The sequence below is a fragment of the Ursus maritimus genome, unplaced genomic scaffold, assembly GCF_017311325.1.
Source record: "Ursus maritimus isolate PB19 unplaced genomic scaffold, ASM1731132v1 scaffold_3, whole genome shotgun sequence".
Taxonomy (NCBI): domain Eukaryota; kingdom Metazoa; phylum Chordata; class Mammalia; order Carnivora; family Ursidae; genus Ursus; species Ursus maritimus.
Genome location: NW_024425563.1, coordinates 78277800 through 78294646, shown reverse-complemented (window position 1 = coordinate 78294646; position 16847 = coordinate 78277800).

The window sequence follows — 16847 nt, the reverse complement described above, 5'->3', positions numbered from 1 at the left end:
AGCACTGGTCTAAACAATGACATCTCATATTGAATTGACCTAAAAATGCAAAATAAATAAAATATATGGCTGCATAAATAAATTACTCATGTTATATAGTTTTAAAAATTTGTCTTGCAGAGTTGAGAAGACTTTCGGCATAAGACTGACTTGTCAGTGATTCTGGACTCTTCTATCATGCAGTCACTTTGTAAAGAGGTGAAATGAATGCCAATTTCCTTTTTTGATGGTACTTTTTTCTCTCAGATATGGGTGGGAGGGGGGCTTTGGCAACTTCTCCACCCTGTAATTCAGTGCCCCAGTCCTCTGGACAAGACATGGTATTTTTCCCTTTTTATAATACAAGTCTTGAGATTTACTCTGATTTGGCCATTTAGGTCAGATCCCACCCTAACTAATCCCAGAGATGAGTGGAATATGGTGTTTAGGACAGAGGAGTAGCATTTCCTCCTTTGAGAAACATTTGGACTGAGAGTAGAGAGCAAGGTGTTTTCTAGAAAAAAAAATCAGAGTATGGGTATTAAAAATGGGAAACATATAACAAGTGGCTGAAAAATCATTAACGTTCATTCAGAGATGCTCTAAATAATTTGAACTCTTTGCTTCTTTTGAAAAGAAAGGATTTAGACACTTTTTAGTAAGGAAGACTGTGTTATGCCTTTTAGTGTCATTCAGAGTAATCAAAATGCAACAACCATAATGTGTCTCTCAAAGAAATGACTGTCCACAGTTTTGACCAGTTCATTAATTCTAAAGTAAGGTTAACCTATTACTTACTACCTTGTCTTTATTACTGATACTGTCAACAAATACTGATGCTTTTGTTGATTTTTCAGTGGTAAGTCATAGTCATTTTGTTGTTTTTTCAGTGGTTACATATTTCACTAGAACAGAGCTGACTTATAAATAAAATCAAGGCAGCCCAAAAGCCTTAGTTTTGGCATGGACTTGAGGGTGAAAGTATTGAAGTGATCTATTTTCTAGGTGTAGAAACTGAATTCTACAGTCTGGTTACTCAATGTCATTCAATGGGCAAACTGGGAATTAGACTCATTTATGTCCTATATTAGTGTGCTTTCAGATCTCTCAACAGTCGACAATTCTCATGCATATTTCTGGTAAAAAAAAAAAAGATTTCTTTTGTTAAATGCATTTATGCTAATTAATAATATTCATGCATCTTGAGGTGCAGGATGGGAACAGATTAAATACGAATAAAACAAAAATAACAGGAAGTAAGAGGGAAGAGAGGCCCTCACATAAGTTTAACAAAGGTCCAATGTTTGAAATTTTAAAGTGAACTACGTGTCCTACAAGCAAGGGGGTCACATATTCAAATGACAGAGGCTAGTGTACTTCGTCTTCTGATGGTAAAAGAAATGACACCTAAGTAAGTAGAACTCTGGGTCATGTGTTGCTCTGTTTTCTGATTTTTAAAAGCAGCTTCAGTAGTACATCCCATGAAGGCTGTAAAATTGCATGTGTTCCTTTTTATTGATTTTGTTTTAATGTAAGGCACACAATAACATACGGTAAAGGGGGTGGGGAAGGTTATATTACCATTTCCTTGTTTACTTACCCTGAGGTCTCTTTAGAGTACACATTTTCTTTACAAATACATTTCTCTCAATCGTTTGTGTAAATACACTTTACAACACTGTAAAAAGCACATTCTTCTCAGGCTTCTCTTTGAGGCTTGTTTTCTTTGAGGTATTTGTTGTTTTAAAATATCAGGGGAAATACTCAAAATCAATTCTATTCCATTTTAAGACATAAAAGGACAAAAGATATTTTAGTATGATTTGAGAATACAGTGATTTTCTTTAGCATGGCATAAGGCCGCTTTTGATCTGGTCATGTATAAATTCAGATCCATATCCATCATTCATTTCTATATATTCTGCGGCACAACCATAATAAATAACTATGAAGTTATTTGTTAAGTGGTACTTTGCTAAGCACTGCTAGGTACTATGTTAAGCACTTTACATACATAATATGAAACTTCACAACTCTGTGACAGGGATGTTATTATATAATCCTCATCTTACTGCAGAAGCAGCAGAAACTTAGATAAGGCTAGTTAAGGTTGCAGGGTCAATGTTGGTAGTAGATAGAAGGATTCCAATCTCCACAGGATCCTAAGCCTAGGCTGACACTCAGTGCCACATAAACCACCTCATACTTCTTTCTCATAAACCATCAGGTTATTTAATACCCTCATGTTTTTATGGATTCAGTTTTCATTGACAAAAATGTCCTTAATCCTGACCATCAGAAAAATACCAGTCCATCCTTCCACCGAAATCTCAGCCGAAGCTTCAGCCTCTCCTGTCCCTCCGCTCTACACCATGATACTTAGCACAGGGCACAGTAATTTCTTGTTTTCTAGTAAGATGTTTCCTCAGGCTGTGAGTTCCTTGAAAGTAGATTGTGTATTATCTATCTTTGACCCTGCAGTCTATCATGTTTAAGTGTCTTCCTACAAAAAATAAAAAATAAATAAAAAATAAAATAAAACGGGGATACATGATAAACATGAGTGTACTGCATCATATTGATCTTTGATGCTTTATCCTATTGTGTGAAGAATAGTTGCTACAATCCATAAGTAAAATATCTTATTGTTACCTCATTAAGCATATAATAAAATCTTGAAAAATGTTAAATCAATTCTATTTTGTTTGCTTTTTCTTTTCATTTTCTTTTTTAACTTTAGGTGCAAACAATTGGAGAGCAGCTTTTCTAAGTTATTAAACTGGTCTCTGTTGGGAGGAATGTCTGCAAAGGGCAGAGAGCTCCATGCTCAATTGCTTTCTTTCTCCTTTGCCTTCTCTCCAATTCTTTACCCTATAAATCTCCTAAGACTCTGCCTTCAGCTTGGATTGGCAATAAATCACTACCTGATCCTGTTTTGCTTGGAGAAAAGTGGCAGGGGAAGGGTGCCCATGGGGCTTCAGGTGGCGTCTGAACGATCAGAAACCTCCCTCGTGGTCAGTGCTCCAGAAAACATAGCAAAAATAAAATTATATGGGGAGGGTTCAAAAGAGCAGTATAGGAAGATCCTGTGCTCACAGTCTCCCATGGACACAATAAAATCTACCACTACGTATCTAACAATTCCCTCTGAAGGGGACCCAGACATTGAATAAACAGAGTATCCATAACAAAGGACAGCACTGAGATGGGTAGAAGAGACAGTGGTATAGTTTTGCTTAGTAAAAACCACACCCCAGGCCTGGTGTTCCATAGTCAGAAGCGATCTCAAAGGTATGGAAATTTTCTCTGAGTAGAAAGAAATCTGAGCCCCCCATCAGACACCCTTAGATCCCTACAGGAAAGATAAGACTATAAAACCCCTAGCGTTGAAAACCGACAGGTAATACTTTCAAGGAAAGCTACAGAACTATAGGGAAAGGAAAACCTGCTCATAAAGAGCTTGCATGCAGATTCATTCAGCCTGGAAACCAGTGCAAAAATACCAGATCAAAAGTGCACACACCACATGTAAACGGGAAACACTTATTCATCTTAAAGAGGATGCCAGGGAGGCAGAAGGCAGCTGGGCCTCTTCCGGCAGACTAAGACACTGGTGGCAGCCATTTGTGCTATCTCATTCTGACATGCTAATCCCAATGCCGTTTAGGAATTCTTCCTTAATACTGCTGGGGCTCCTGGGTGGCTCAGTCGGTTAAGCATCCGACTCTTGATTTTGGCTCAGGGCATGATCTCAGGGTCTTGAAATCAAGCCTGGCATCAGGCTCACACGCTGATCATGGAGCCTGCTTAAGACTCACTCTCTCTCTCTCTCTCTCTATCCACCCCCCCACCCCTTCTCTCCTTCTCCCCAAAAAAAAAAAAAAAAAAAAAAATACTTCTAATGCCAGAGGGTGAATCCCACTGACAGCCCCATGCAATCCTTCACCTTGGCTGGACCTCACAGCCAACAGGATAATCCTGCCCATCAGGAGTCATGGCCCTGCCAACACAGGACAACAAATGTAGCCCACATCAGAAATATCCCTGGAGAACTTGGCTCAGTGGCCAGGGATAATTGTGCTTCTGAGCTTCATAGGACAGCTCCCACACAAGGCTACTCCCTCAGGATTAGGAGACATTACTGAATTCCCTCAAACAAAGAAACAAACACAGAGAGTTAGGCAAGAAGAAGAGACAGAAGAGTATGTTCCCAATGCAAGTACAAGGCAAAATCTCAGAAAAAGAACTAAGTAAATGGAATATGCAATTGACTCAATGAAGGGCTCAAAATAACGGTCATAAAGATGCTTACCGAACTCCAGAGAAGGGACGAGCACAGTGAGAACTTCAACAAGAGATACAAATATAAGAAAATATCAGTAAGAACTGGATAATACTGTCAAGGGAAACAACAGCAGATTAGATGATACAGAACAATGTAATCAAGCAATCTGGAAAACACAGTAATAGAAAGCACTCATACTGAACAGCAAAAAGAATTTTTAAAAAATGAGGATAGTTTAAGGGACTCCGAGACAACATCAGGCACCCCAACATTCACATTATAGGGGTTCCAGAAAAAGAAAAGAGAAGAAAAGGTGTAGAATGCTTATTTGAAGAAATAATAGTTGAAAGCTTCCCTAACATGGGGAAGAAAACAGACACCCAGCCCAAAGAAGCAGAGAGCCTCAAACAAGACAAACCCAAAGAGATCTACACAAAGAGGCAGTACAATTAAAATATTAAAAACTGAAGATGAAGAGAATATCTTAAAAACAGCTAGATATAAGCAAGTAGCTATGTATAAGGAAATCCCTGTAAGACCAGCTGCTGATTTTTAGCAGAAACTGTGCTGGCGAGAAGGGGTCCCATAAGATATTCATCATGCTAAAGCAAACAAACAAAGAAACACACACCAAAAAAACTTCTAACTAAGCGTACTCTACTTGGCAAGATTATCATTCAGAACTGAAGGAGTGCTAAAGAGTATTCCAGACAAGCAAAAGCTAAAGTACCTCATCACTACCTAAACCGGCTTTATAAGAAATATGAGGGACTTGTTTAAGCAGAAAAGGCCATAACTAAAAATAAAATACATGAAAGAAAAATTTCACTGACAAAGGCAAACATTTGGTAAAGACAGATCAACTACCTATAAAGCCAGTATGAAGGTGAAAAGACAAAATTAATATAATCAACTGTATCTAGAATAATTAGTTAAGGGATAAACAAAAAGATATAAGATATGATGTCAAAGCTGCAAATGTTGGGGAGGGGAGTAAAACTGTAGTGACTTTGCAATGCATTCAAACTTAAGCACTGACCAACTCAAATAGATGTGGCTGTAAACCAGGATGACGTATGTGAACCTCACAGTAATCACAAACCAAAAAAGCTGAAACAGATGCACAAAACAATAAAAAGGTAACCCAAACATAACACTAAAGAAAACCATCAAACCACTAAGGGAAGAGACCAAGAGAGGAAGAAAGGAAGAGAGAAAAATTAGATATTAAAAAAAAAAAAAAGAACAACCAGAAAACAAGTAACTAAATGGAAAAAATATATATACCCATCTGTAATTACTTTAAATGTAAATACACTAAATGCTCCAAACAAAGACATACGGTGGCTGAGTGGATAAAAATAAAATAAGACCCATTCATAGGCTGACTATAAGAGACTCACTTCAGACCTAAAGTCACATACAGACTGAAAGTGAAGGGATGGAAAAAGATATTCCATGGAAATGGAAACAAGAAGAAAGGTAGTGATACTTCTCTCACAGAACAGTCTTTAAAAACAAAGACTGTAACAAGAGACAAAGAAGGGCACTACATAATGATAAAGGGATCAGTACAACAAAAGGATGTAACAACAGTAAATATCTCTTCACCCAACGAAACCCTCAAATACACACACAACAACTATTAATAAACACGAAGAGAGAAACCGATGGTAATACAATGATGGTAGGAGATTTTAACACCCCATTTACATAAATGGATAGATCACCCAGGCTGAAATTAGATAAGGAAACAGTGTCTTTGAATGAAACATTAGACCAGATGTACATAAGATAACATAACATATATATACAGAACATTCCATCCAAAGATGACAGAATATTTATCTTTTCAAATGCACACGTAACATTCTCCAGAATAGATCACATGTTAGGCCGTGAAACAAACCTCAGTAAATTTAAGAGAACTGCATCTTTTCTGACTGCAATGTATGAAACTAGAAATCAATTACAAGAAAAAAAACAAAAAACAGCACAAACACAGGGACACTGCACAACATGATACTAAACAACCAATGGGCAAATACAGCAAAAAAAGAAAAAATACATGGAGACAAATGAAAATGAAAACACAATGACCCAAAATATTTGGGATGAAGCAAAACAAAGTTCTAAGAGGAAAATATATAGCAATATAGGCCTGCCTCAGGAAATAAGAAAAAACTTAAACAATTTAACCTTACATCTAAATGGACTGGAAAAAGAACAAACAAGGCTCCAGGTAAGTAGAAGGGAGGAAAAAGTAAAGATGAGAGTAGAAATAATTGAAATACAGACCGAAAAGACAATAGAAAGAAAAAAAATCAACGAAACCAAGAACTGGTTCTTTGAAAAGAGAAAAAATGATAAACCTTTAGCCAGACTCATCAATAAAAAAAGAGAAAGGACTCAAATGAAATTGGAAACAAAAAGAAGTAACTGATGAGACAAAAATACAAAGGATTGTAAGAGAATACTATGAAAAATTATATGCCAACAAATTGCACAGCCTAGAAGAAATGGATAAATTCCGAGAAACATACAATCTTCCAAAAATGAATCAGGAAGAAATAGACAATCCGAACAGATCAATGACTCTTAACAAAATTGAATCGGTAACAAAATATACGACCAAAAAATAAAAGTTCAGGACTTCTGGGGAAGATGGCAGAGTAGGAGAATCCTAAACTCACCTCATTGCATGGATACCACCAGGTAACACCCACATCAGTGTAAATAACCCAGTAAAAAACCTGAAGACTGGTAGAACAGATTCTCAACAGTTAAATGTAGAGAAGAGGCAACATCAAGGAGGGTAAGAAGGGAGAACACACAACCTGGAGCTAAATGGAGCCACGGGACTGTCTAGGGAGGGAGGGATCCCACAGGAATGGAGAAGGGGAAGACACATAACCTCACATCAGGTGCCACAAACATGGGGAACCCATACGAGAAAGCCATATCCCCATATATGGCTGTGCAAACCAGAAGCGCATAATTTGTTTTATTTAGTCATTTTATTTTATTTCTGTTGCAGTTCATAAGATCAGAAAAACTGAAACGAAGCATTCTATGTGAAAGGATTTACACCTGATAATTTTGGTTTTCTTGTTTTTTTCTATGTCTATTTTTTTTTAATTCAATTAATTAACATATAATGTGCTATTAGTTTCAGTGGTAGAGGTCAGTGAATCATCAGTCTATGTAATACTGAGGCTCATTATATCATGTCAGAGGTGCATGATTTTTTAAGTTCTTACACTCAGCAGGGCTTAATACTTGGAACTTTAAAAATCAGCTGGCTTAGCTCCAGGAAAAGTGGAGGATGGAGCCCCTGCCCTTAAAGAGAGAGCACAACAAATAGCCCCATAGGGATATAGCACAGAAGCAGCAATTTTAAAAATGCCTGGGAAGTATGGGAGAGAGATGTGTTTATTAATCTCAGTACAGGTGCTAGAGGGACAGAAATACTTGAGGGACTTCTCCAAGAACAAAGGAGCTGGTAGGAACCATTTTCCTCTCCAACCCGTAGCTTACATACATGGACACGTGCAGGAACAAGGATGACACCAACACTCTTCCTCTGGCTTACTAACAGCACATCACCCACATTCCCCTGTGAAAATGCCTCCTCCAGGCAGGCCTTGGTTCCTGGTCTCCTCCTACAGCAAACAGCTAGATAAGTACATGCAAAAGAATGTAACTAGACCACTTTCTTACACCATACACAAAAGTACACTCAAAATGGAGTAAGAACCCAAATTTGAGACCTGAAACCATAAAAATTCTAGAAGAGAGCTCAGGCAATAATTGCTCTGACATCAGCCATAGAAACATTTTTTCAGACAGGTCTCCTGAGGCAAGGGAAACAAAAGCAAAAATAAACTATTGAGACTACATCAGAATAAAAAGCTCTGCACAACAAAGGAAACAATCAACAAAATTAAAAGACAACCTGCTGAATGGGAGAAGATATTTGCGAAACATGAATCTGATGAAGGATTAGTATCCAAATATATAAAGAACTTACACAACTCAACACTAAAAAGACAAATAACCCAATTAAAAAATGGACAGAAGACATGAACACACATTTTTTCCAAAGAAGATATACAGATGGCCAACAGACACATGAAAAGATGCTTGACATCACCATTCATCAGGGAAATGCATGTCAAAACTACAACGAGATATCACCTCACAGTTGTCAGAATGGGATTATAATAAAGACAAAGAACTAAATGTTGGGGAGGATGTGGAGAAAAGGGAATTCTAATGGACTGTTGGTAGGAATGCAAATTGGTACAGCCACGGTGGAAAACAGTATGGAGATTCCTCAAAAAATTAAAAATATAAATACTATATGATCCAATAATTCCACTACTTGGTATTTACCCAAAGAAAACAAAAACACTAACTCATATAGGGTGTGTATGTGTTTGATGCAATATTATGCAGCCATAGAAATGGATGAGTTCATGCCATTTGGGAAAACATGGATGGTTTTTGGTAAGTGTATTTTGGTAAGTGAAATAAGTCACACAGAAAAATGAATAGCATATGATTTCAATCATATGTGGATTCTAAAAAAACAAAAGAATAAACAAACAAAAAGCACAATCAGCCCTGTAAATACAGAGAACAAACTTATGGCTGCCAGAGGGAAGAGGGGATGGAGGAATAGGCACAACGGGTAAAGGGGAGTAGAAGATACAGGCTTCCAGTTAGGGAATGAATAAGGCACAGGAATAAAAGGCACAGCATAGAGAACACGGTCAATGATAGTGTAATAGTGTATTTTGCCAGATGGTAGCTATAATTGTACTGAGTATAGCATAATATATAGAGAAGTGGCATCACTGTACACCTGAAATTAATGTAACATTGCATGTCAACTATACTCAAAAAAAATTTTTTTAAAAAAGAACCATATACCATGATCAAATGGAATTTATTTTAGGGATACAAAGATGATGGTTCAATATCCACAAATCAATCAACCTGACATAATACATTAACAAAAATGAAAAATAAAAATTATGTCTGATTGTCTCAAAAGATGCAGAAAAATCACTGGATGAAATCAACATCCGTTTTTGATAAAACAGGTATAGAAGGAATATATCTCAACATAATAGAGGCAATGTATCACAAACCCACAGTTAACATCATGCCTAACAGTGAATAGCTGAAAGCTATCCCTCTAAGATGAAGAACAAGACAAGGATGGCCACCCCATCTACTTTTATTCAGCATAATATTGGAATTCCTAATCATAGTCAAGAAAATTTGTCAAGAAAAAGAAAAGACATCCAAATTGAAAAGGAATAAAGCTGTCACTATTTGTAGATGACAAAATACTCTACGTAGAAAATCCTAAAGGCTTCTGATAAATTAACATGACAGCAATCATTTTAAAAGAAAGCTGGAGCAACCACTGCTGAGAAACTGCCTTCACCATCTTTGAATTGGGCCAAAACCTTTGGACTGGGCAAAGCTGCAGTTGTTTAAACAGCTACTTGAGAAGCCAGTGGGAGAATGGATACTCTGATCATGAGACTGATGGCTGTGGACTTTCTGAAGATAGAATCAGTATTTAATCAATGTGTAATGCTGAGTAGTTTAGGTTGTTAACACCCAAAGAAAACTTTTTCTTCAACTCATCTAATTGCCCCCACTTCCTTTTCCTCATAAAACCCTATTACTTTCTCCCTTTAAGTGGGACAGTAGTTGGGTTTCTACTGAATCCAGACTTCCTGAATTGCAATTCTTTTATCCCAAATAAATGTATGTTTGTCTTTCATTGTGGCTCTTCAGTTTCAGGTGAACCTGTCTGGCGTTGGAAGCGATCTCACCTTCATGGACTGGCGTCTTCTAGAAATGGGTATGGTACCTACAGTGAGCCCCTTGTGCTCAGCCACTTCTATAGATGACTGACTCCTCCTATTGTGAATTTTCTCAGGCTTCTGACCTTCTTCCTTTTGGTAGAAGTTACTGCCTTTGTTTCTTTTTTGTTTTGTTTTTTTATTCTGGAGACAATACCCCAATGTGGGTATGATCATGGAGACAGAAGACAACAGGTCTCTGCTAGTTCATCACCACGGCTGTCTGCAAGTGTTTCCCTATATGATAAATATCCAGGTTAATCTGGAGGAGCTGTCCTTCGTAGAGATTCCCCTATTTATTGCCCACTTTTAAGATAAGACTTTAAGTTTCTAAAAATCTCGGAGAAATTCCTCCTTTGTAAACTCCAGCTGAGTTTATGTTCAGAAATTATGGCCCCTCTTCCTTTCTGAAAGGACTGAAATTACTAATGATGATTTAAAACTACTGAGGCCACTTTGGGGTTCCTTTGAGCTTCCATAACTTGTCTTTTTGTGCACCTGACTTGAAAGACTGCAGATTTCAAATGAGATCTTTAATTCTAAGAAGGTAAGAGTGCAGTTTTCCAACACACTTGCCTAGAGAACTACAGTCTCAGAAAGCTGTAATTATCTACAAAATGAAAGTCTCGTCATTTCATTTCGTGTCCTGAGAATTTGGCTTAGCAACTTGGGATCCTATGATCAGACAGAAATGTGGGTTAATACCCCTTTGTGGCTAGATGTGGCTGAACAAAAATGTGGGTTAAATTTAATTTGTAACGAGGGTGCTACCAAACTGCTGCCAGCCCTCTGGAGAATTACAACCTAGAACAACTATGACCATTATGAAGAACAAGGATTTAGGTAAAATCAGATAGGAAGGACACTTAAAAACACAGCCTTCAAAATTCCAAAATAGCTTTATTAAAAGTTTTGTTGCAAAGAGCTAATGAGAAATTGAAGATATAAGAGGTGCCTACAAGATGGCACCTGGAAACAAAGACTGCTACATTAATGACCTTATAGATACTCTCTAGCTACCTTCAAAGGAGAGCCCCCACATGGACCCGTCTGAGAGTTGAGGAAATTCTGAATGATTTTTCTCATAAACTTCTATTCCCTAAAAGAAACCAAAGGGAAACTAAAATTAAAAATTAATGGGAGGGGTGGCTGTTGGCTCAGTAGGTTAAGTGTTTGCCTTCAGCTCAAGTCATGATCCCGGGGTTCCCTGCATCGGATTCCCTGCTCCGTGGGGTGTCTGCTTCTCCCTCTGCCCCTCATCTCACTCTCGTGCTCTCTCAAATAAGTAAAATCTTTTTAAAAAAATTAATGAGATTATTCAATGATGTCAGAAATATTTGCTGTTTGTCCTGACTGAAACCTGACAGGTATTTGGAAAATTTAATAACTCTATAATAAAAAAAATTGGCCAAAATGAAAGCTGACTTTCAGAGCCTCCTCTAAGCACATATCAGAGGCTTGTCCCTGTAACTTTAAGACAAAAAGGTTAACTAGTGTCCAAATAATTTCTTTAAAGTACAATCTTTAGGGAAGTAATTCTTATCAAATGGAGAACAAAAAGGGAGAAAAGTTCATTTGAAATTTAGGGGAAAAAACCCTCTAAAGTATCTTCTAAAATTTTTGTCCAGCTTATCTGTATGTTTGTGTGTGTCCTAGATGCATCAATATTAAAATTTAATTGATTAAAGGCAAACATATGTAAGGATTGGGCATACTAAATTCTCAGAAAAAAAAAAAAAAAGATAGTCCAAAATGTTCTTCAGGTTCATGTGATCGGGAAAATAATTCAGTATTAAAGCTAATTTAAGTATGTCGGTTTAATTGAAATAGACTTGTCTTTAGAAGTATCGGTATTAAATACAAGATTTTATTCTTCATAGATTTACTAAAAATAAACTTGTGTTACCTCTGTTACAAAATTTGTCAACAATAACTTGGTTTGATGAAACTTTTACTTAAAGATGGCTCCCAAAATCTTTCTGGTAACTTAAAACTTTGGAGATTTGCTAAGTTAAATAATAGCAATTTAAATGGCTAGATCATTTCCAAATAAGATAAAATATTAAATATTAACTATTAAACATACATTTGTCTACTTTTGGCTTCTTTATTACAGGAAAACTAAATATAAATTCAGGTCTGTTAAACAAGTTTTGTACTTCATTTAAAGACTATACTATGAAAAAGATCATGTTTCTAGAAATTATGAAATGTATTCATAAATTTGCCAATCTAAAAAATGGTGGTCTAACACACAATTCATAATTCCTCACTTCTCAGTTTTTGCTAGAAATTAAGTCTTCTAAAAGTTCAGAATTCTAACAAATGTAATAGAACTACTAGAAATATTAAGGGAAACATCTCTGTATACAGGAAGAATAAGATGTGTCCTTTTGGTAAAAGAAGATACAAGAAATGGAAATTTTTTTTTTGAAGGAAAAGAAGTTAATTTTGTCCTAAAGTAAGGTTGGTTATTTAAGGAGAAAAAACTTAGGAAAAAAATGTGAATGTAAAAAAGTTTCAGGTTTGTAGAAAAGAATCTTTAAAAAGGAATTTTGATGTTTGATCAAATTGCCTAGGATTAAAGTCTATTTAAGAATGAGTTTTATATCATAAGTACACTGGTGTGAAGCTATAATTTGGTCTGCTCTCTCTGAAAAGGACCGTTTCTTGTGCCCTTGGTCTGCTCTTGATAAAAGACTATAAAAGAGTTTTCCTTAAAAATGGTTTTCTAGTTCTTTGGATTACTCTAAACCCAGTCTGGTTCCTACTGAAAGAGCTAAGGTTCCTGTAACTCGTTACCCTTCAGTATTTATAAAGAATGCAGTCTTTATCACCATGGCTGAAGGAGTAACTGAGTACTGCTTCACAGTGGCTTATGATCCTGTTTGATCAAGTGTTTTAAAACCTTTTAATATTTTAACAAGCTTCCCAAAGTGAACTTGTCACTTGTAATGCCAGTTATCTTAAAATACTGGGTTGTAAAATAACTAAATTGTTTTCATTTCCATTTCAATGAATTCTCATCACATCTTTAACAATGGGCATTAAAATCTATAAACATTGTGGCACATGTGGGCAAAATCCATTCTACTTCTCCCAAAAAAAAGGCCCCTCATTATCAGACTTTTGCTATCCTGATGTCCCTATAACACATCAGCAGTCTGCACTAGAGAAATTAAGATGGGTAAAAATGGTTATAAATTAAATGAATAGTTGGAGCTGGAGGAAATCCAAGACAGCCACTTGGTTCTTCCTGGCTCCCTGGCACACCCCATTTTTAGTTTTTGATTCCTTCAGCCATCTTAGTGCACTTAAGGAAAACTATTTTGGTCCCCAGAGATCTCAGACCTCCTCCCACTGGACTTTTTGAACACCTGCACCTGGATTTCTTTCAACTGCCAGGAACTATGGGTTACTGCAAAATCTGTGTCCCACTTGGGGCCTACCTGCCACAGTCCTGAAAAATCATGGCACCTACCTCTCTAGACAAATTATACAAGCCATAATGAAAACCTTACAAATTTCTTAAAACTGTCGCCGTTAATCATCATGCATAAAGGCAAAACTGGCCCCAAGCAAAATAAATATTAATTACATCAGACTGAATGAACATGGTTATTTTTTAAAATGAATTTCTGTCTGAAGTATCAATGATTTGGAATCTCTTATCTTTCCACATTTTAGAAAATCTTTTTAAGCTGTCAACAATTTGGCAAAATATACTTCTATAAGCAAAAATGAAACATGTATCTTTTTTCTTCCTACTTGATCCCTTCAGAATCAGACAATATTGTTATTTACATAAATTAATAAGAATCTATTCTTCTCACTACAGGACAAAATTTTAAAAATTGGCTACCTTGCCAAGACTTTGACTGAAATGTCATGTTTGACGGATATATACAGAGCCTCAGATATGACAGACAGCTTTAAGGAACTGCTTGGAGAAAATAGCCTAATGCCTTGCTTATAAAGTTTGAATATCTGTTTATTTTTTAAATTTTAACTCCAGTATAAATAATATACAGTACAGTTGTACAATATAATGATTCAATGATTCTATATGTTATTCAGTGCTTATCATGGTAAGTGTACTCTTTAATACCCATCACCTATTTCAGCCATCCCCCTACCCACTTCCCCTTTGGTAACCATCAGTTTGTTCTCTATAGTTAAGAATGTGTTTCTTGGTTTCTCTTTTTCTTTCTTTGTTTCTTAAATTCTATGTATGAGTAAAATCATACAGAATTGTTGTTCTCGGACTTATTTTGCTTAGCATTATACTCTCAAGATCCATCCATGTTGTTGTAAATGGCAAGATTTCATTTTTTATGGCTGAATAATATTCCATATGTGTGTGTGTGTGTGTGTGTGTGTGTGTGTGTGTGTGTGTGCATGTATATACACATACAGTATACATTTATTGATGTTCCTTACCCATTCATTTATGGATGGATACCTGGGCTGTTTCCATAATTTGGCTGTTGTAAATAATCCAGCAATAAACACGGGGGGGGGGTGCATATATCTTTTTGAATGAATGTTTTTACATTCCTTGGGTAAATACCCAGTAGTGTGATTACTGAATATAAGGTAATTCTATTTCTATTTTTTTGAGGAGCCTCTATACAGTTTTCTGCAGTAGCTACATCAGTTTGCATTCCCATCAACAGTGCACAGAGTTCCCTTTTCTCCACATCCTCTCCAACACTTATTTGTTTTTTGATAATAGCTATTCTGTCAGTTGTATGGTGATATCTCATTGTGGTTTTCATTCGCATTTCCCCGATGATTAGTAATGTTGACCGTATTTTCATGTGTCTGTTGGCCATCTATGTATCTTGCCTGGAAAAATGTTCATGTCTTCTGTCCTTTTAATTGGATTATCTTTTTGGTGTTGAGTTATAAAAGTTCTCTATATATTTTGGATACTAATCCTTCATCAAATATGCCATTTGCAAATGTTTTTTGCCATTCAGCACGTAGTCTTTTAGTTTTGTTGATTGTTTCCTTTGCTCTGCAGAAGCTTTTTATTCTGATGTAGTCCCAATAGTTAATTTCTGCTTTTGTTTACCTTGCCTCAGGAGACAAATCCAGAAAAATGTTGCTATGGCCAATATTAGAGAAATTACTGCATTTAATTTTTTCTTCTAGAGATTTTTATGGTTTTAGGTCTTTAATCCAACTTCAGTGTATTTTTGTGGATGGTGCAAGAAAGTTTTCTACTTTCATTCTTTTGCATGTAGCTGTCCAGTTTTCCCAACACCACCTGAAGAGACTGTTGCATATTTTTGCTTTTTTTGTGAAAGATTAATTGACCATATAATCGTGGGTTTATTTCTGGGCTCTCTATTCTGTTCTACTGATCTATGTGTAAATTTTTGTGCCAGTATCATAATGATTTGATTATTACAGCTTTCTAACATATCTTGAAATCTGGGATTGTTCTCTAGTTTTGTTCTTTTCCTAGATTACTTTGGCTATTCAGTGTCTTTTGTGGTTCCATACAAATTTTAAGATTATTAGTTCTAATTCTGTGAAAAATGCTTTTAGTACTTTGATAGGGATTGCATTAAATCTGCAGATTGCTTTTGGTAGTATGGACATTTAAAAAATATTAGTTCTCCCAATTCACGAGCATGGAATATTTTTCCATTCGTTTGTGTTGTCTTCAATTTCTTTTGTCAATGGTTTATAGTTTTCAGAGCACAGGCCTGTCATCTCCTTGGTTAAGTTTATTCCTAGGTATTTTTACTGTTTTTGGTGCAGTTGTAATGGGATTGTTTCCTTAATCGCCCTTTCTGCTTCTTTATTATTAGTGTAAAGAAATGCAACAGATTTCTTTATACTGGTTTTGTATCCTGTAATCTTACAGAATTCATTTATCAGTTCTAGTAGTTTTTTGGTAGATTCTTTAGGGTTTTCTAGGTACAGTATCATGTCATCTGCAAACAGAATAGTTTGACTTCCCCCTTACCAATTTGGGTGTCTTTCATATCTTTCTTGCCTGATTGCTACGGCTCAGGAATTCCAGTATTATATTGAGTAAAAATGGCGAGAGTGGACATCATTGTCTTGTCCTGACCTTAGAGGAAAAGCTTTTTTTTTTTTTTTTTTTTTTTTTTTTTTTTTTTTTTTTACCATTAAGTGTGATATTAACTGTGTGGTTTTTCTACACGGTCTTTATTATGTTGAGGTATGTTTTCTCTAAACCTACTTTGCTGAGGGTTTTTCTCATAAATGAATGCTGCTGTCAAATACTTTTTCTGCATCTAATGAAATGATCATATAGTATTTATGCTTTCTCTTGTTGATGTGTTGTATCTTGTTGATTGATTTGCCAATACTGAACCATTCTTGCATCCCAGAAATAAATCCCATTTAATTGTGGTAAACGATTTTAACACATTGTTGGATTCGGTTTGCTAATATTACATTGAGGATTTTTGCATCTATGTTCATGAGAGATATTGACCTGTATTTCTCTTTTTTTGTAGTGTCTTTATCTGGCTTTGGTATCAAGGTAATGAATTTGGAAGCATTCCTTCCTCTTCTTTTTTTTTGGAATAGTTCGAGAAGAACAGGTATTAACTCTTTAAATATTTGGTAGAGTTCACCTGTGAAGAGCTCTGCTCCTGGACTTTTTTTTCATTGGGAGTGGTTTCGATTACTAATTGAATTTCATTGTTGGTAAT